The 20,523-nt window shown below is 45.0% G+C and overlaps 2 long non-coding RNA genes across 2 annotated transcripts in view; one reads left to right on the top strand and one right to left on the bottom strand.

Moving 5' to 3' along the window:
* The window catches only part of LOC141975943 (uncharacterized), a 204,099-nt gene that overhangs the window by 18,166 nt on the left and 165,410 nt on the right, over positions 1-20,523 (top strand). The gene's annotated exons all lie outside the window — the stretch shown is intronic.
* LOC141975942 (uncharacterized) overlaps positions 1-20,523 on the bottom strand; it is a 300,224-nt gene that overhangs the window by 751 nt on the left and 278,950 nt on the right. The window lies entirely within an intron of this gene.

The raw sequence follows: 20,523 nt of genomic DNA on the forward strand, positions 1-20,523 counted from the left end.
AGAAAAGCACAGGGCATGTGAGATGAATTGGTACTAAACCAGCCTCTCAAAGCCCTCAGTAACTATAAATCCAGCCAGCAGAAGGAGTGCAACTTATGTTTCCAGGGTGAAGCTGTGGTGTATTGAAAACTGGGTTAAAATGATAAGCTATCACTTTAAGAGTAAAGGGCTTCCTGGTCCTACTTGCAGGCTACAAGTCTCTGTAGGGAAGTGTGTGATATGGGCGCTCTGCAGTCAAGTCTGTCAAGTCACCCTAGAGCAAAGCAGCGTGAGTTGTGCCTCATTGCCTCAGGGAGCAGCCTGATTTGTCACTCTCTGGCTTTTGCTTCTTATGTGCTAGGGTTTTGGATTTTAAGAAATAAGGTAATGTTATGTTCCAGCCTTCCAGCAAGAGTATTTGATGTTTTTATTGAACTTCCTCTGTGTGTTGTGAACATAAGAGAGGATAGGGCAGTTTTTGGCTACAAGTGAGCTGTAGGAAAGATCCATGTGAATTGGACAAAGGTCTGAAAGGAAATGGGAAGTAGGGTTAGTCAAGAGAGTAGTTAGTGTAGCCACCAGCTGCCAGAGATTATTGTCGTAGTGCCCAAGGGCCCCCTTTGGGATCAGGCCCCCATTGTGCTGTACATCTACATAGGAAGAGGTAGTTACTGCACTGAAGAGTTAGGTCCAAATGTGAGAAGTGAAGTAGGGTGAGGGTACCAATGATGGAAGCACATGGCTGCATAGGTGAACTGTATTATGGGTTGCAAGTAAATTCTTTCCCCTGCCTTCAGTATAAATAACACTGCAATATCCAGAATCCCTGCTTGCCCCTTGCCTAGCCATTATCTGCAATGGATTGAAGCTTCCAGGCTCTGAGTCAGTAGCATGCCACCAACGTCCCTCCAGCACTTCCAGACTCTCTAGCAGATGCCAATTCCTCCACAGAAAGGTCCAGCACAAGGCCAAGGCACCACTTACATCCTCAAAAAGGGCTTAGTTGGGAGCAAAATGGTGCAAGGCTTTGTGCCTGCTTTCCCCCAGGGCTGACCGTCACCCTAGAGAGCAGTTCTGCTGTCCCTTCTCCCTACTTCTTATTTAAGCCTGTTTCTATTTATCTTAATTACTTCTAAGGGGCCTATCACCTGAGATCTAAGGTCCAGGTCGGAGCCCTGGTCTGTGGTACATGCATGGGTTTAACTAAAGGTGTGTTTTATTTCAATCTGGCCAAACCAGTGTAAATCTTAAAGATTTAAGACTGTCCACACAGGGTCTGCACTGGTTTAGCTAATCCAATTAAAAAATTAAACTGGTGCAACTAACTAGCTAGTTAAACGGGCACAACTTGCAATGTAAGCAAGGCCAAGGTGCTATTATCTAAGTGGTGGTGTCTAAAGTTATATCTACACAGCGCTCTACACCTGGGCTTTGACGCAGGTCTAACCCCAACCTTTCCTTCCTTCCACACACAAATCAGTTTGACTTGGGTCAGCAAACACTCAGGACCTGGGTCCTAGGAGTCTTCGGAGAGCTGGGCCCAAGCCCTGTCATTTTACAGTGTGGATGCAGGTCAGGCAACAATCCCAAGTCAGAAGGCCTGTGTAGTCCAGTACGGATGTGTGAGCATGGCTGTGAGACCCAGGGCCGTCCATTGTAAACCCAGGCTCGCAATGCAATGTGGCTGCTCAAGTAGAAACCAAGTCCACAAGCCTGGGTCCCACAGACCTGGGCTTAGTGTGCAATGTAGACATACCTAAGGATGCTTCCACTCCTTGCTTTTAATAGGGCCTCTCTCTCTAGTGGCTGGAAACATGCACAAAAGCTTTAAAGCCCCAGTAATTTTGCTGGTTTTTGCAGTCTCCTTTCCCACAGCTGTAGGGCTGCCGCAGCTTTGAGCACTGATTGTTCCCATGTCGAAGTCCCAACAGGGAGAGGTTCCTAACTAAACTTGATGAGGAGAATGTCGTCTTGACCTCTCCAGAGGCGGTTTCCCTTTCACCTTGCACAAAAAACCAGCTGCCTGGGTAGGAGAATGGGCCTTTGTCAAGTACTTTGCAGCTCTGAAGAAGAGCTGGGTTTTTTTCCTCCTTGAAGACTTCATTTTCTGAGGGCAGGAACTAAGTAATATTTAACATCACTAGAGGGACACCCCCCTTCCTCCCTGGAAGAGACCTTTCCAAAAATTTGGGGCCAGTGGCTGATCTCCTGCCTACAAAAGGAGGCTAATGAAGCTAAATTCCCTTTAAACGTCACAGGAGGCATCTCAAGGCAATGGGCTTTTTTCCAAGCGGAATGTTTTTTCCCCTGCCCTTGTAAACCCAGTGCCTGTAGTTCTGCTAGCTAGTGTATTAAGCATCTCGGAGCAAGAGTCATTGACTTCCACGGTTTCCTCCCTCCTTTCACCCCCAACAGCTCTGGTCTCTCTGATCAACTTAGTGATGGTCTGTAGTGCTGAGCTAGCCTGCAAAGGTCAGGCTGAGATGAAATTCATTTTTACATCCCCTGTTTTGGAAGGGGAAAAAATGACCCGTGCCAGGGGAGAGCTGTTGCTTAGATTCAAACCATGCATTCCAAGAGCCCCCATCTAAACAACCAGCATGTATTAGAGTAGTTCATACCAGCTCTTTAACCTCTTCCTTGTCAAGGGGATTTACAACTCACTGTGCTCCAGGAACTGGATGGCGAAAATACTGTTAAGGCAGGAATAAGTGCACATCAACTTCTAGATTCTTTCAATGCTTCTGGCTTCTAAGATGCCTGCTGCATGCACGCTCACCACAGCCCTGAAAACAAAATCTGGCCTCATGATCACACAACCAGTTCAGCAGAGAGTGTAAAAGCCTATTGCTGTTGTGCTGGTCTCATTACCTGAGTGAGTGCTCCAAGGCCCCAACCATGCCAGCTCCTGTGTGGGTGCAGAGCCTGGCACCTGAGGGAGCCCCCATGTCCTCCCATGCAGAACATTTTGCAGGATCAGGGCCTAAAAGTAGAATCAAAATTGCTCCGCCACTAATGCCAATACAAGGGCACACCTTACCTCCTGTGACTGGGTGCCATGCAAGCACCCTGAATTTCCAATACATATCTGCAAACATTCCTGGGATGGGGATGAATTCCAGAGACCTGGACTCGCCCGGGTGTAGCATTGACAGAGAGATGCTATTCTGGGAATTCCTCCTGAGTGTTTGTTTTCTTGCATGCAGCAGCAATAGTCAGCTATGCGTTATTTTAAAGAGAGAGAATATTATTCTATCGGCTCTAGGAGCTATAGGTTGAAACCACCGAGAGAATCAATCTCAACCTCTATATGATCAATCCTGTCAAAATATGATCATTTAATTCCCTATAAAAGCAAGGAAGGCATGTTTAAAATGTCATCCTTTGGGTCTATGAGCAGGATTCCTAAAAATCAATCACCTCAGGTAAACTGTATTATTTAGGAGCTTTCTGACAGCAGACAAGCTGAAAACATTTTTAAACAATGCACACAAGATTCACAGTATCTCAGACTTTTAAATGATGCTGATGTTGTGTTGTGTTTTCAGGTTTATCCTACAGATTAATCACAATGGAGTGATTGTACCCAGAGACACACAAAAGAGGAAGGTGGCTTTGCAGAGGTTAGCATGGGCACACATGACCCATGCCTGAGATAATGCACCACTGAAACTCCACACTAATAATCTGTGAAATTGACAAGGAAATCTGAGTGGGTAAAAAATTGAAGTAAATGATTCAATGGAACTCTGTCTCCTGAAGACTTAGGTGCTTTGAAAATGGGACTTAGGCTCCAAAGTCACTTAGGGTATGTCTACATCGCAGTGAAACACTTTTGGCTGGCCCGTGTCAGTTGACTTGGTTTGCAGGGCTTGGGCTGCAAGGCTATCCAATTGCAATGTAGACACTTCGGCTGGAGCCCGGGTTCTGGGACCCTCCTGCCTCTTGAATGCAGAAAAGATAATCTTGCGAACTGATACATAAGAGACACACAGGTGCACTCATTTAGTGTCGGAGATGAGTGATAGGGAGATATACATATTTAAATGAAAATATAAACCATGGCATGTGGGTTCACTCACTCCGATACCTGACTATAAAGGAGGAGTCATGGAGCAGGTGACTAGTCCGGACCTCTTGGTTCTGTTCATGAATCTGCCATTGATTTTCCGTGAGGCCTTGGGTGAACTACCTCAACTCTCTGAGACTTGGTTAACACACTGATCTAGTCATGTTTACCTACATCGCAGGGATGCTGGGAGGCTTAGAATGATTTGAGATGTTTGCCTTAAACAAGTACAAAGTAGTATGGTAAAAGCACCAGCATGGAACAAGGTAGCAGCCTTAACTCTGACTTTCCCATCTTGATAATGCTGTGTGCTAAGCTTAATGCTAGCTGACTCCCAGAGCATGGGCTAAAGCCAATTTGAAGACAATTGTGATATCCTCATTGAGTTTAATGGGCTTTGATTCAGAGTCTCAGACAGCAAAATCAGATACCCAGAGACACTCATGATATCACCAGCAACAAAGATTCTCAGGATAGATGTCCTGAGAATGTCAGACCGCACTCAGAAGGATGTCCTTCTAGGAGAAAAGCATGGTGCAGAGAGGGGATTTTTTTTAAATACCCCCCCCCCCATTTAAAAGAAAAGATATTTGACCAATATGACAATAGGCATGGATCAGCTGGGTTCTTTATTGGTTCTGAAGGTGCTTATATTTAAAACAATTTGTTACGGTCTCTGTGATTTACTGCTGCACTGGAAAATGGGGCTGAGTATTGATTCTTTGCCTTTTCTATTGCAAATGGGTGTCATGTTTTATGGTATGTCAGAATAATAGCAGCGGGCACTTTATCAATGTCAAATGTTAAAAATGATCAGCTATTGTGATGTAGGAGATTAAATATGAAAGCTTGATGGGTATATAAAAGCGAAATGGCAATAATAAAGGGATTTTTATGTTCAACTCGTTGCTCTCTTGAATCTACCTGGGGAGCTATTAGAACCAATTGTGCTGATCAGTGACACATCGCCATGGGTTAAAGGACTGGAAAGTGCTGGGTTTTATTCCCCAGGTGGTTGTATTTGTTGCTGAGCTGATGTGGGGGCTGAGAGTTCTAACTTGCCCTTCTCAGGGAGGACTGAATGATGGTGCTTTTGATGGCTGAGCATGAGCCACACAGTGCTGACGTCCGGTGTTTCTGCAAAATGCAAACCCACCAGGGCATTGAGCACACAAGATGCAAGGCTTGTGAATCTGCCAACAGGTGGGCCAGGCGCTGGAATGGACTTTCCCAATGGGAATATTCACCCATTCAGCAGCTAGTTTCACTGTGTGCACTTGTACATTACTACAGCCAAGGAGTTTCCTGGTGCACTGCCCTCATTGTTGAGTGGAGAAGGCCAGTAGGAGACATGCTGAGCTCATTTCATGTGCAACTCACTTATTTCATACTAGGGCGTCTGGCTGAATGGAAACCGACCCAGACAGTCCCAAGGGGAGAGGTGTTTGAAATCCAAAGCAGCTTCTGAATTTTGCAGATGGATGCTATTTTCATAACAGGTTGAACAAGAACCCCAGATCCAAACCACGCCTAAAACTGGAGTGTTTGACGTGTGGATCTGCATGTTACAGCATGAGCACCTCTCTCTTTAAGATAAACAAACATGTTCTTGAAGCATTTAATAAATTGATTAGAAAATTTGTGCTTTAATAGTCAGTTGGGAACCCAGCATATCGGGGAAAAATGGAAAACAGCAGTAGCAGCACCAAAGATGCTGTCTGCCCAGCTGTTTGGAAATGAAACTGAGATATCACGTTTCAGCTGCTGAACTGGTTGAAATTTTTTCATTGAAAAAATTTTTGAGAAAATGTGGCTTTGTGATTTTTAGTCAAAATTTTCTTGTTTCTTGGCAAAAAATCTGAAAACAAGTGTGTTTTGTTTTGTTTTTTTCCTCAATTAAAAACAATTAGTTTTTAGTTTTAATTTTGGGATTTTGGAATTCAGGTTTTTTGTTAAAAGAGGTGGGTGGGTGGGGTTTTGATTGTTTGTTTGTTACTAAAATGGTATTCAAACATGAAAACATTTCATTTATTTTTGAAAAGCTGAACAAATTTCATGGGAAATTTTAAAAAGTACAAACCAAATATTTTTCAAATTTCCTCTGAGACATAATTAACTTTTTTCAGACACATCTGATCATCAACCCCTAAGGAACCTCTTACAAACTGAACTGCTTCTGACAAGCTGCTTGGAGCTGGAAAAGAAGCTAACCTCCACATAAGGGAGTAAAGATAAAGCTTTCCCATAAGTGTTAAAGTGTAAAGAATGTGCTGCTGCCCCTTTAAAGACAAAATACAAACACAGCAGAGCTTCCTGCAATCAAAGTGCAAAGCAGAGGGCTGGAGCATGGCTCATTGCAGCCAAGCTCCCAAGAAGAACGTTCACAACCATGTTGTCAACACTGTTCACGCTGCCTGTGTGTTCTATTCCTTTCCCCTAGCTTGTGTCTGTCTTGTCTATTTAGATGGTCCACTCTTCAGGGCAAGGACAACCTGAGACTCTGTTTGTACAGCATCTAGCACAATAGGGCCCCACTCTTGGTTCTTAAGTATTACCATAGTATACCTGTTTAATAATAGTGTTTTCCTCTCAATTCCATCCCTCTTCCTAAAGAACCTCTCACTGCTCAGTTCATCCCCCCAGTCCTACCCAGCACCATGCCTACTACAATGAGATGGAGGACTTAATTCCCAGCAGGCGGTCCTGCAAATCCTTGCGTTCAGGGCAATCAGATGTGCTGCTTCCTCTAGCCAAAGGCATGGCTAACCCCTTCCCAGCCAACCATTGGACAGGATCTGTCTCTATAACCCCTCCCAGTACTAGTGGTCCTCTGACTCCATCCCTCCCTTGAGAATGTCTTCAAGTTCACCTGCGTAACTTGGATACAAAAAGCAAAATTAAAGAGCAGCTGAATTTAGAAGAGGTGGGGAATCGGGTGTTTGGGAAGTTACTTCCTGGACTGGGGAAAGTGCAGAATTTCACCCAATGGAGAAATCAGACACTGAAACTGATTGGTTTGGGGTCTGGCACTGGTTTATGGACATAGGCATCCATCTAAACCTAACCTAAGAACAAGTGCCGTGTGGATACTGCAGTATATACCACAGACCAGCAGCCACGCACAGCAGCTGTCAAAGGGAATGTTGGGGGGGGGGCAGATTTTTAAATGCTGATTTCTGGCTGAGTGACAGGTCTCTGAGCTGGAAGTGAAGTGTGACTCCTGCCTTCTCAGCCCTGGAGTAGGATAAGAAAGGAACGTCATTGACACCAACATGTCTACTGTAGGCAGGAGATACTCCCAAAGGGCATCACTCACAGCACCCAAGAGGGAATAGACTGCTTCTGCTGCTATTTGATCTACCCCTGGAGACTGAGGAACTCAACCTCCCACCAGTTCTCCCTGTGCTGAAAAAAAAAAAAGTAACTTTTTAACTTGATCAGTAAAATGTTATTTCAGTTAGTAATTATTAATAATTACACAAGTACTGTATTACGGAGTAACTAAGAAAAGCATACAGTTCTTGAAGTCTAGACTCTAAGTATTTTTTTAAAATTGTTGTAAACAAGAAAAAAATATGCAGGCGGGACAAATGTTCTCCTAATTACCCAAGGACTTCATTAGCTGGCACTAATTAAAGCATTTTTTGGAGTCTGACGAATGTCTAGAATTACTCTGTTTAGAAGTTAGCTTTGACTCTGGTAATTTATTTAAAACTAGAATGTACTGGAAAAAAAACAAACCCTCAACAAATTTTATTTATGAAAGTTGATTACAATAATTAGTTATGTTACTAAGAGGAAGGCTCTGTTGAGGGTAATTTGTAAGAGAGGGATGGATTGGCTTAGGTCCAATACTAACTGGTTTGAACTTTGCTAACCCATTGCAGAACGATTGCCCCAAACTCAGGTCCACCCAGTGTGAATCTTTTGTTGACCTTCAGAAAAGTTTATCAGACCCTTCTGTTCATTATTAATTCAGTTGCATCCTAACTCTTCTCTTCCATACTCCAGCCAAAAACAAACAGAAGGATATGCACTATGAGAGGCTGTTCTGTGCCATTATAGCTGGGAGCGAAATCTTCCTTTTTTCTCATGGAATTTTGCAGCCTCTAGCCACATTTGTTTCTTTTAAAAAAAGAAACTACCATCTTTTGGATGCTGCTGGGACTTAAACTTCTGAAACCCTCAAGATTTGTCCATCACCAAAAGAGGAAACCTTGTAAAAATACTACAGTATTATCCAATAATCGTTCAAAATGCAACGGGCCAGTCGTAGCCCTGTGTCATCACCTAAACAGGGATAGAGGGGAGAATTTGCATCTCTCCTAATCGGGGACTGTGAGGGTCTTCCCAGTCATGGCCCTTCCTAGCCCATCCATCTCACCTCACCTCTACTGCAGTGCAGATCACTGACCGTTCCCTTTGCACAGGGGTAGTGCAGAACTGGCAGAACCAGTCCTGTGCCTGAATGGAACCGCCCCCTTCTCTGGGTGTATTACCCTTGCCCCATGCCTTGTGTAAAGGGCAATGAAGGATAGGGTTCAATAGCATCACTGCAGTTTTGGATCCATGCTTCCTGGCACTGCAGGATTTTTTTTTTTTTTTGATAAATGAACAGGTGTATTTGATTTCAGTAAAATAAACATCTCACTTAAAAAAAAATCTAATTCTTGGAGCAAACAGTACAGTCATAACAGGAGTGACTCAGTTTCTTAGTAAATGAAATTCAGTAATTACAGATGTGGATGTCCTTATAGCTCTTACATTGCTAAAAGTAGGCCTAAGTGTTTTGTTCTGCACAGTCCCACGCAGCAAAGACATTGCCCAATTAGTAACAAGCTACTCACTCAGAGGAGAAATATTTTGCACGGAAAAACAACACATTAATTTTGTTCCAGAGAATGGTTGCTCCCTTAAAGGGACACTGTCAAGAATTTTAGGACTGCCATGGCTTTCCCTGCACACAAGGAAACAAGTGGGAGGGAATCTGCCATTGTTGCCACCTCTCCTGAGTTTATCAGAAGACTTGAAATATTTGTGTTCCGTAAAGCCCCAGCTGGGGGAATCAATAGGTTGCATGAGGATGTCCGGTTTCATTTAAAAAATAAATTAGTTTTTAGTCAGCATGGTTGCAGAGAAAAGCTTGAGCCCATGAAGCAAGTACTCCCTCAGGGGTCCGAAATCAGAAGGCAAAGGAAAGAACCCACAATATATTATTTTAAAAAGCTCATGATTTTTAAGCCTGTCTCCTAATTTTTGGGGCCTGACTCATGATTATTTGATGCTGGAGGTCCGTGATACCAGTTTGTATTTCTTCTCTCCTGTATGTTCACCCTTAGAAAATGTTGCAGAGACAAATGTGGTCCAGGGACAAAGTAAACGGATAATACAGGCAAAGAGAAATGCAGAGGTGTACTGTCTGGGGAAAAGAGACAAACTACACAGAAGAGTCAGGGAAATGGCAAATGTAATTTGTTCGTGTTAAAAGGATGGAGATGAGGTTGATATTTACGGGGAAGACAGAGGGTTATAGGAGTCCATACCAGAGCCAGAAATTGACCCCGCAGCTTCCAAGTCCCAAAGCGCAGTCTGAGCCACAAAATCATCCGTCCTCTCTACCGCCTGAGCCCATAGAGGGTTTAAAAGACTAATACAAGAAAGCAATTTTGCCCTGGGTGTTGAAAGATCATGAGCCAGATTCAGCTTTGTTATGCCCGTGCAATCCCGCTGTGTTAAAAGGTGTCAGTAGGGTAAACCAGATCAGAATTTGACCTGGTAAAATATTCAGAGCTTTTTGTGGAGATATCTCTTTCCTCTCTTTATCTTTCTCTCTTTAAAAAAAAATAAAAATAGAGGAATGTGCTGTGGACTGAGAAAGGCACTTTAAACCTCACTTGCTACAGAGGTTAACTGGGAAGCCTTGACAGCTATGCTAATACTCTGCTATTTAGTCTGTCGAAAATGACATTGAAGGGTCTTGGTTAAAGATGTGGCTCATTGTTTGAGCAATTTAATGAGGTGTGACACACATACCGACCCTGTAGGAAGTATCATGGCTTTCTGAATGTTGCTGGTTGTGTTGGCCATTTGGTCCGACATCTGGTCTTACTACTAGTCGAACACTCAGTAATGTCTTTGAGGGGCCAGTCACATCTCAAGCAAGCATAAGAACGGCCAGACTGGGTCAGACCAAAGGTCCACCTAGCCCAGTATCCTGTCTTCCGACAGTGGCCAGTGCGAGGTGCCCCAGAGGAATGAACAGAACAGGGAATCAAAAAGTGATCCATCCATGATGAACCCTATTATAGTCTTGGCCTTCACAACATCCTCTGGCAAGGCTGATTGTGCATTGGTTTAAACCTGCTGCCTATTAATTTCATTTGGTGACCTCTAGTTCTTGTGTTGTGAGAAGGAGTAAATAACACTTCCTTATTTACTTTCTCCGTAACAGTCATGATTTCATAAACCTCTTACATAACCCCCCCCCCCCCCAGTCGTTTCTTTTCCGAGCTGAAAAGTCCCAGTCTTATTAATCCTTCCCTACGTGGAAGCTGTTCCATACCCCAAATCATTTTGTTGCCATTTTCTGAACCTTTTCTAAGTCCAATATATCTTTTTTTTGAGATGGGGTGACCACGTCTGCATGCTGTATTCAAGATGTGGGCGTACCATGGATTTATAGAGGGGGCAATATGATATTTTCTGTCTTATTAGCTAGCCCTTTCTTAATGATTCCCAATGTTCTGTTCACTTTTTTGACTGCCGCTGCACACTGAGTGGATGTTTTCAGAGAACTATCCACAATGACGAGATAACTGGCTCTGTGGATGAGGGGAAAGTGGTGGATGTGTTGTTCCTTGACTTTAGCAAAGCTTTTGACACGGTCTCCCACAGTATTCTTGCGAGCAAGTTAAAGAAGTATGGGCTGGATGAATGGACTATAAGGTGGATAGAAAGTTGGCTAGATTGTCGGGCTCAACGGGTAGTGATCAATGGCTCCATGTTTAGTTGGCAGCTGGTATCAAGTGGAGTGCCTCAAGGGTCGGTCCTCGGGCTGGTTTTGTTCAATATCTTCATCAATGATCTGGAGGATGGTGTGGATTGCACCCTCAGCAAGTTTGCAGATGACACTAAACTGGGAGGAGAGGTAGATACGCTGGAGGGTAGGGATAGGATACAGAGGGTCCTAGACAAATTAGAGGATTGGGCCAAAAGAAATCTGATGAGGTTCAACAAGGACAAGTGCAGAGTCCTGCACTTAGGATGGAAGAATCCAATGTACCGCTACAGACTAGGGACCGAATGGCTCGGCAGCAGTTCTGCAGAAAAGGACCTAGGGGTTACAGTGGACGAGAAGCTGGATATGAGTCAACAGTGTGCCCTTGTTGCCAAGAAGGCCAATGGCATTTTGGGATGTATAAGTAGCAGCATTGCCAGCAGATCAAGGGACGTGATCGTTCCCCTCTATTCAACATTGGTGAGGCCTCATCTGGAGTACTGTGTCCAGTTTTGGGCCCCACACTACAAGAAGGATGTGGAAAAATTGGAAAGCGTCCAGCGGAGGGCAACAAAAATGATTAGGGGACTGGAACACATGACTTATGAGGAGAGACTGAGGGAACTGGGGTTGTTTAGTCTGCGGAAGAGAAGAATGAGGGGGGATTTGATAGCTGCTTTCAACTACCTGAAAGGGGGTTCCAAAGAGGATGGATCTTGACTGTTCTCAGTGGTAGCTGATGACAGAACGAGGAGTAATGGTCTCAAATTGCAGTGGGGGAGGTTTAGGTTGGATATTAGGAAAAACTTTTTCACTAGGAGGGTGGTGAAACACTGGAATGCGTTACCTAGGGAGGTGGTGGAATCTCCTTCCCTAGAGGTTTTTAAGGTCAGGCTTGACAAAGCCCTGGCTGGGATGATTTAGTTGGGGATTGGCCCTGCTTTGAGCAGGGGGTTGGACTAGATGACCTCCTGAGGTCCCTTCCAACCCTGATATTCTATGATTCTATGACTCCAAGATCTCTTTCTTGAGTGGTAACAGCTAATTTAGCCCCCATCATTTTACAGGTATAGTTGGGATTATGTTTTCCAATGTGCATTACTTTGCATTTATCAACCTTGAATTTCATCTGCCATTTTGCTGCTCAGTCACCCAGTTTTGTGAGATCCCTCTGTAGATCTTCGCAGTCTGCTTGGAACATAACTATCTTGAGTAGTTTTGTATCATCTGCAAATTTTGCCACCTCGCTGCTTACCCCTTTTTCCAGATCATTTATGAATATGTGGAATAGCACAGACCCCTGGGGGTCACCACTATTTCTCCAGAGGTGCTGCTGTGATTAAAAAGTGTGCATGGTATGGAAAAAATGGTGCCTTCTAACACTCAGTAGAACTGGGAGGGAAGTGGTTTTCTCATTCCACAAGAATTTGAGATTTAAAAAAAAAATTTCTCATCCCAAATCAGGACCAATAATGGAAATCTTGAAAAAACCAAAAATATGAAAAAATTCAGATTAGGTCAATCAAAATATTTTGTTCTGATCATTTCAGAAAGTTGCAATATCTACCTTTTTATTTATATTTTTAAATATTTTAGTACAAATTATCTTAAATTTCAAACCAAAGGGAATTTCGAAGCAAACAACGCATTCTTTTAATTTCAGAAAAGTCAAAATGGGACGTTTCAACAATTTCAGAACCTTTTCCCCCCATTTTTATTGTAACAGAAGACTTGTTCAAGCCAAGCCTTTCTCGCCAACAGTTTTGGTTTCAACAAATTGGCATTTTCTGACAAGAAAAGGGTTGTTGAAGAATTCCTAATCAGCTCTACTACTTGACATATCTGCTCCTCGGGCATCTTTGAGTCAGAGCTCCTCACTTTGCTGACAGATAATAGCGGTACTCCTGCTGATCCAGCCCTGCCATGGAAGAGTGAGCTGGATTCTGCTCCGGCTTGTTCCAACGGCTGTGAAACTGCCAGTTAAGTTCTGATGGCAAAATCTTGATTGTTTGAGAGGCAGAAAGAACCCTGCTTAACTTTTACATTCCAGGTGGAATTTGCAAGGCAGGTAGGAAAAACATCTTTGGATTGTGAATTGGGCACAAATTGGGATCTGGAATCTCAAAGTGAGAGAATAATTATGCAGTTCTACGTAGTCATTTTTACAATCACTTATGACTAGTAGCCTGATTCTCCATGCCCTAGACCTTGTGCCTTCATTCACACCTCTGCAAAGAAATTGTAAAGCACGACCAAATCAGAGCTCCCCACTCCCAACGGTGATAGTGTTTCACGCTTTCTTTGCACTGGTCTCAGTGATGGCAAAGTGAAAGGCGGTGAGGAGGTAGGGCTGTCACTGCAGTGTGATATGCTATATTGCATTGTGGAAAGCATTTCAGTGGTCTGCCAGAGTAGGATGTCTAAGCTGGGCTGCTAGCATTTATTGGGTGGTGCCAGAGAGAGTGACTTTTTGCAGGGGTGGGTAAACTACGGCCCGCGGGCTGGATCCAGCCCCTCAGGGCTTTGGATCTGGCCCATGGGATTGCCCCCCATGGTGCCGCAGGCCCTGCGCCGCTCTCATAAGCGGCTGGCACCATGTCCCTGTGGCCTGGGGGGAGGGGGGCAGAGAGCTCCGTGCATGCCCTTACCTCCAGGCACCGCCTCCTGCAGCTCCCGTTGGCCGGGAACAGGGAACCGCGGCCAGTGGGAGTTTTGGGGGAGGTACCTGGAGGTGTGGCAAGGGCAGCTTGTGGAGCCCTGTGGGCCCCCCCAGGGGCCGCACAGTGACGTGGTGCTAGATGCTTCCTGGAGTGGTGTGGCGTGGGGCCAGGGTGGGCAGGCAGGGAGCCTGCCCTGGCCCCTGTGTGCACCGCTGCCACCCTGGAGCCACTTTAGGTAAGCGGCGCCAGGACGGAACCCGAACCCCTCCTGCACCCTGTCCCCCAACTCCCTGCCCTAAGACCCCTGCTGCACCCTGCACCTCAACTCCCTGCCCTGAGCCCCCTCCTGCACTTTGCACCCTTCCTTCACCCCGACCCCCTTCCCAGAACCCCCTCAAACACCCCACACCCCTCCTCTGCCCCAATCCCTTGCCCTGAGCCCATTCCTGCACACCGCACCCCCTCCCACGCTCCCTCCTGCACCCCAACCCCCTGCCAGCCCTGCATACAATTTCCCCACCCAGATGTGGCCCTCGGCCGAAAAAGTTTGCCCACCCCTGGCTTATTGTCTTAAAGGGAGGGGAGACAGGATTATTTTTCCTGAAGGAAAGTCCCACAATGCCACTCCCAGCCTGTGCAGGAGATGCTGAGCTCACACACTGGCCTGAGACCGTCTCCCCTGTCACGAAGGAGTCTGGAATGGATTGAATGGACGATAGAGGGAAGGCAGAGAAAGAGGTCTCAAAAGGATCAGGTGCTGAGAACCAAAGGAGAATGTGGCCCCAGAACAAATCACGCTTGGGAGGTGCCGCATCCATATTAAGCAATGTGAAGTTTGGCCATCTCTAGTGTAAGGTCAGATCTTTCAGAGGTGCTGGACTCTGTCACTGAAGCCAATGGAAGCTGAGGATGCTGACAAAAATAGTGTGGGCTGAGCAAAGAGAGATTTCACTTCCTCTGTATCTTTGGTCCAGGCACTCCTCAGAAAGGAGCTCACACAATGTCTGATTGCCAGTCATTCTTCTTCCTCCCTTTATTCCCATTCCAGTAGAAACAGATTAGGGTGCCAGACTTTAGTGACAGGCACTTGAGACTCAAATTGCTTTGGACAAACAGATGTACTACCCGCTCCGCTTTTAATATTTTAAAGTCAGAGGGAATGGCACAGCTTGTACCATTTAGCTCAACTCGAACACCCCTGTAATTTACAGGTTGCCAGGTTCTCAGCCTTGGAGCCTGTATTTCTCTCTCCCTCTCTGGAGGCTACTTGAGGCCTCTGGCGGCAATGAGTAACAGAGCACAGGGAGGATTTTGACAGCTGAGAGCAAAAGTCCTGGTCAGAAATAAGGGCAAGGCTATTTTTGGAGCTGTCCCCGGTGGTATGGGCATCCACTGCCCATCTCCCAGGGGTGCTGAGAACTCCCGCCCTAACTCCAGTGAAGTGCAAGGAATGGTCCATCAAGTTTTAAGTCAGGAGTGGATTTATTTTTTTTTAAAAAGATCTACTCTAGTTCAAACACAAATTATTTGAAGACGTTCGCTGGCCTGCATTACACAGGAAGTCACCTAGATTGTGGCAGTGGTCCCTTCTGGCTTGGGAATCTGTGACTCTCTGGAGAGCTAAAGATAAGGCTAGGATTTTTGAAGAGTGCTTAGAGAACTAGGCACCCAACCTAAAGGGCCCTTTGATAATCGCCGCCTTTGAAAACCCCTGCGGCCAGATTTTGACTTAACATGCACAACCCTATTCAATTCTATGGGGTTGGGCTGGGTATGCATAGGGCCTAAATGGGGCCCTTTGCACCTCACAAACAGATTTGAAGATGATAGCAAAGGATGGGAGAATTTCAAAGACATTCTTCAAATCCTTCCTGCCCGTGCACAATCAGGCAGCAGACCAGCATTCTAGGACTATAAGCTACCCATGTCCGGGGGCTCCCTGGCTGGCGCAGAACTGCGGGAGTAAATGGCTCAGTGGCAGCCTCCTCCCAGCCACTAGTGTAGGGGATGTGGCTGGAGGTGTGAGGAGGGAGGAATGGCAGAAGCACAGCAAAACCCTTCTGTGTAAATTAGAGGAGCCCTGCTCTGATTGATGTCAGATGCTTCAGGGGCCCTCAGATGACCTGAGAAGACAGGTTTGAAACCACCTTTACCTCCTGTGATACTGAACCCCATATTCTTCATCGTGATATTGTAATGTGATTATAGCATAATTATGATGCATTTTGTGCAAAACGGGTCATGTGAGGTGTCAGTGGAAAAGTTCTGATTTGCTGAATATGATTCTCCTATTTGTATGCATATCATTTTTGTATCTGAAGTTATGAATATGATTATGTATCTGTATTTCAAATGTAGTTACACCTGGGTAACGCCCACTAGGCAAGATGCTTTCCGTCTAGATAGCTGGTTGGGAAGAGCCTATTCAGGGCAATGAGCCATTGGGGAAAACAGTAGGCCTTCGGAGAAGCTTATCCTCCACCTGGTGAGCCTTCCTGAGAACGCTCCAGCCAGTGTGTAAGTAATGGCTGCTGTGACACCACAAGGGCATGTGACCAGGCCACAAGACTCTGGACTCCATTTTGGGGTGTTTGTATTTTTCCACAAACTGGTCGGGGAACTGGTTTTGGAACAAAGGGTTCCCGCCATATGCTACAGCTATATAAGGCAGGGAGTGACATCATCTCTTGTTCTTCAGGCCCCATATAAGAAAACTGCTGGAAACACCTGAAGAATAAAGACTGAACTGGGGGAAGTGCTGGACCCAGGCTAAAGGGGTTTCTAGGCTGTGTATTAAAAACCTGGGGATTCCAAGCTGCAAAGCAAGTGCAGCTTGGGCCTTGAATCTGCTTGTACCATCACTCAGGGTGAGAAACTACTAATTCATATCTATCTAGTATTTTAGGCTTAGTTTGCATTTTTGTTTATTTACTAGGTAATCTGCTTTGATCTGTTTGCTATCACTTAAGCTCTATTTTTTTGTAGTTAATTTTATATGTATTTTAAGTTTTAATCTAAACCAGTAGGTTTGGAGTGAAGTTCTTGGGAATCTTAGCTCAAGGGGCAGGGGCTGTTGCATTTCCTTTCCACATTGAGGGGGAGGCGAACTGGATAATCAATCCATACTGGTCAGGGTTTTGACCAGGGCAGGACGGTACAGCTCTGGGGTCCTAGGCTGGGAAGCTGGCAGTTATTTTGGCTGTAGCCTCTCTGTTGTTGGTTCATGCAGTGGCTGGTCAGAGTCTGCCTGTATCTGTAACTGGGTGTGTCCCTATCTGTGTGAATGCTGGTGGAAGTGTAGGACTGGGAGCGGGTCTGCAGCTTGTCACAGCAGCACAGTGTGAGAGGGAGCCCAGGCTGATGGGTCAGAGGGCTCAGTGGTACCCCAGTTCCAGGTGGCATCCTGGGCGAACTCATCACACACCCCTTCCCTTTCTTTACTCAACCTGCTGCTGGAACCGAGATGCAGGGCTGATGTATTGACAAGAACACACACAACTGTTATTTCTCTAATTTGTCCTGGGATCCTTAGATGCTATGGACCAAACTCTCTGGATGAAACTCCATTTAAGTCAATAGAGCTGGGGCCATTTACATCAGCCGGTATTTCGGCTTTATCACAGTTCTTGATGAGGCGGAAGTGCAGAGAGGGGGAAGGAAACAAATGGCAAAGCAACCCGAGCAAAGCACAGGAGGGGCACACTGCCTGGTGGAGCATGGTTAAATGGAAGAACAGGAAATCAGAAGGGGAAAAAGCACTTTATCTTGAAGCTTCTAATGGAGCATTGAAAAGGGGGGGGGTTGCTTTATTATTATTATTATTATTATTAAAAAGCTTTTAAATAAATAGCTGACAATGTCTCTTATTTGAGTAATTCTTTGCTAGCAATAAATGTGTCACTCTAAAGTGCTTTATTTAGAAGTAAAAAATGTATTTTTTTGTAGAATGCTCTGCTTTACATCAAGTCACAGGCTAGAAGCAAAATTCCTTCCTCTCTTCTCACCCCTCCCTGCTTGAGACAGTCAGTCATATATTCTTCTATAACTTGATCTTGATTATAAAAATATATATATATAAAAGAACAGAGAGACAGCTGGCGCTCCCACACATTTGACATTTCCCTTTCTGCCTGGTTTAACTTTTTTATGACTGCCAGGGTTGGCTTCATTGGAGAATTTCTCCCTTCAAATGAGTTTCATGTTTTATGTTAGAAATTTTCCTTTGGATAAACCTGGTAATTTTTCAAGTTAAAATGTGTACATTTTAAGCACTGAGGAAGTTTAAGGATCCCACTGATGGGCCAATAAATCTGAGTTTTTATTCACGCTGGAGTCTCTGCATCTACTTCCTTTAATAATAAAAAAAAAAAGAGAGAGAGAAAGAGACAGAACAAGAGCGAAGAAAGAGCCTGGCCTATTTTTAACTTATTTTAAAGTAGGATAAAACCCCACCTGTCAATTCTCTAAGTAATTTATTAGTATCTGCTCATTCTTCCAGCTCTTTATGTAGTAATGTCAGTGTAACACTGTACTTGCAGTTCTTCAAGCATGTACTCGTTTAATAGAAAATAAAGCTGAGGCTGATTTGGTTTCATTGTTATTTACTACATAAAATCAGGCTCCACTAAGGGAGTGAAATATATGTTGCATGCCTGCACTCAGTTATGCATCCAAAATCCTCCCATTCGACGTAGGTGGTGCTTCTGGAAATGACACCATCCCAGCACCAGCCACTGCGGGCTTCCAGGTACTGTTACATCCTTTCCTGGAGGGATGTATCTGTGTCGAAGTAGACTTGGGCTTGAGCCATCAAGTTTGGCACTGGATATGAATTCATGTATTTTCCAAGCTCACGGGGTTTCCTCAGATTCTGCATCATGGTTTGGGCTTCACCCCGGAGATGCACATTTTAGAATTAAATGCTGATCAGAATCCAAAGGTTCCTAAAGTTCAAAAGAGGTCAGAAAAAAGTCTTTGTGGAACCATTAAGCTGGGATTTCTCAGCATCTTCCACTTTTACAGCTTGCTTGTTTTCTAGGCCATGAAGCAGTAGCATCTCCAACCCCAAACTTTAAAAAAGGGAAGAAGGAGGATCCTGGGAACTACAGGCCAGTCAGCCTCACCTCAGTCCCTGGAAAAATCATGGAGCAGGTCCTCAAAGAATCAATCCTGAAGCACTTACATGAGAGGAAAGTGATCAGGAACAGTCAGCATGGATTCACCAAGGGAAGGTCATGCCTGACTAATCTAATTGCCTTCTATGATGAGATTACTGGTTCTGTGGATGAAGGGAAAGCAGTGGATGTATTGTTTCTTGACTTTAGCAAAGCTTTTGACACGGTCTCCCACAGTATTCTTGTCAGCAAGTTAAGGAAGTATGGGCTGGATGAATGCACTATAAGGTGGGTAGAAAGCTGGCTAGATTGTCGGGCTCAACGGGTAGTGATCAATGGCTCCATGTCTAGTTGGCAGCCGGTGTCAAGTGGAGTGCCCCAGGGGTCGGTCCTGGGGCCGGTTTTGTTCAATATCTTCATAAATGATCTGGAGGATGGTGTGGATTGCACTCTCAGCAAATTTGCAGATGATACTAAACTGGGAGGAGTGGTAGATACGCTGGAGGGGAGGGATAGGATACAGAAGGACCTAGACAAATTGGAGGATTGGGCCAAAAGAAATCTGATGAGGTTCAATAAGGATAAGTGCAGGGTCCTGCACTTAGGATGGAAGAATCCAATGCACCGCTACAGACTAGGGACCGAATGGCTAGGCAGCAGTTCTGCGGAAAAGGACCTAGGGGTGACAGTGGACGAGAAGCTGGATATGAGTCAACAGTGTGCCCTTGTTGCCAAGAAGGCCAATGGCATTTTGGGATGTATAAGTAGGGGCATAGCGAGCAGATCGAGGGACGTGATCGTTCCCCTCTATTCGACACTGGTGAGGCCTCATCTGGAGTACTGTGTCCAGTTTTGGGCCCCACACTACAAGAAGGATGTGGATAAATTGGAGAGAGTCCAGCGAAGGGCAACAAAAATGATTAGGGGTCTAGAGCACATGACTTATGAAGAGAGGCTGAAGGAGCTGGGATTGTTTAGTCTGCAGAAGAGAAGAATGAGGGGGGATTTGATAGCTGCTTTCAACTACCTGAAAGGGGGTTCCAAAGAGGATGGCTCTAGACTGTTCTCAATGGTAGCAGATGACAGAACGAGGAGTAATGGTCTCAAGTTGCAATGGGGGAGGTTTAGATTGGATATTAGGAAAAACTTTTTCACTAAGAGGGTGGTGAAACACTGGAATGCGTTACCTAGGGAGGTGGTAGAATCTCCTTCCTTAGAGGTTTTTAAGGTCAGGCTTGACAAAGCCCTGGCTGGGATGATTTAACTGGGAATTGGTCCTGCTTCGAGCAGGGGGTTGGACTAGATGACCTTCTGGGGTCCCTTCCAACCCTGATATTCTATGATTCTATGAAACCTCTTTCTGATACCTACTCCCTCACCCCCTTCTCTGTCTGTTGAATTGTTATAACACAAGATCACGTAATGAATCAAAGTGGGACCGGTCCTATTGTCTGGAAAGAAGAAGAAAAAATAAAAAAGCCAGGGACTTAAAAGACCAGTATTATTTTTCAAATAGAATGGGAAAAAAATCTAACATGGCTTATCGCAAGGAGAACAAGCACTGTGCAAATGTGTGGGTCTCTGAGTGGCGTGCGGGTTGTTTTGAATAGATGTATGACATTGTCAAAGAACCTGCCATTGTGTTCCTGAAAGGCACTTGCAACATTGCATAGAAATCAGTCATTCATGTCACCCTGAGACTAG

The sequence above is a fragment of the Natator depressus genome, chromosome 22, assembly GCF_965152275.1.
Source record: "Natator depressus isolate rNatDep1 chromosome 22, rNatDep2.hap1, whole genome shotgun sequence".
NCBI classification, from domain to species: domain Eukaryota; kingdom Metazoa; phylum Chordata; order Testudines; family Cheloniidae; genus Natator; species Natator depressus.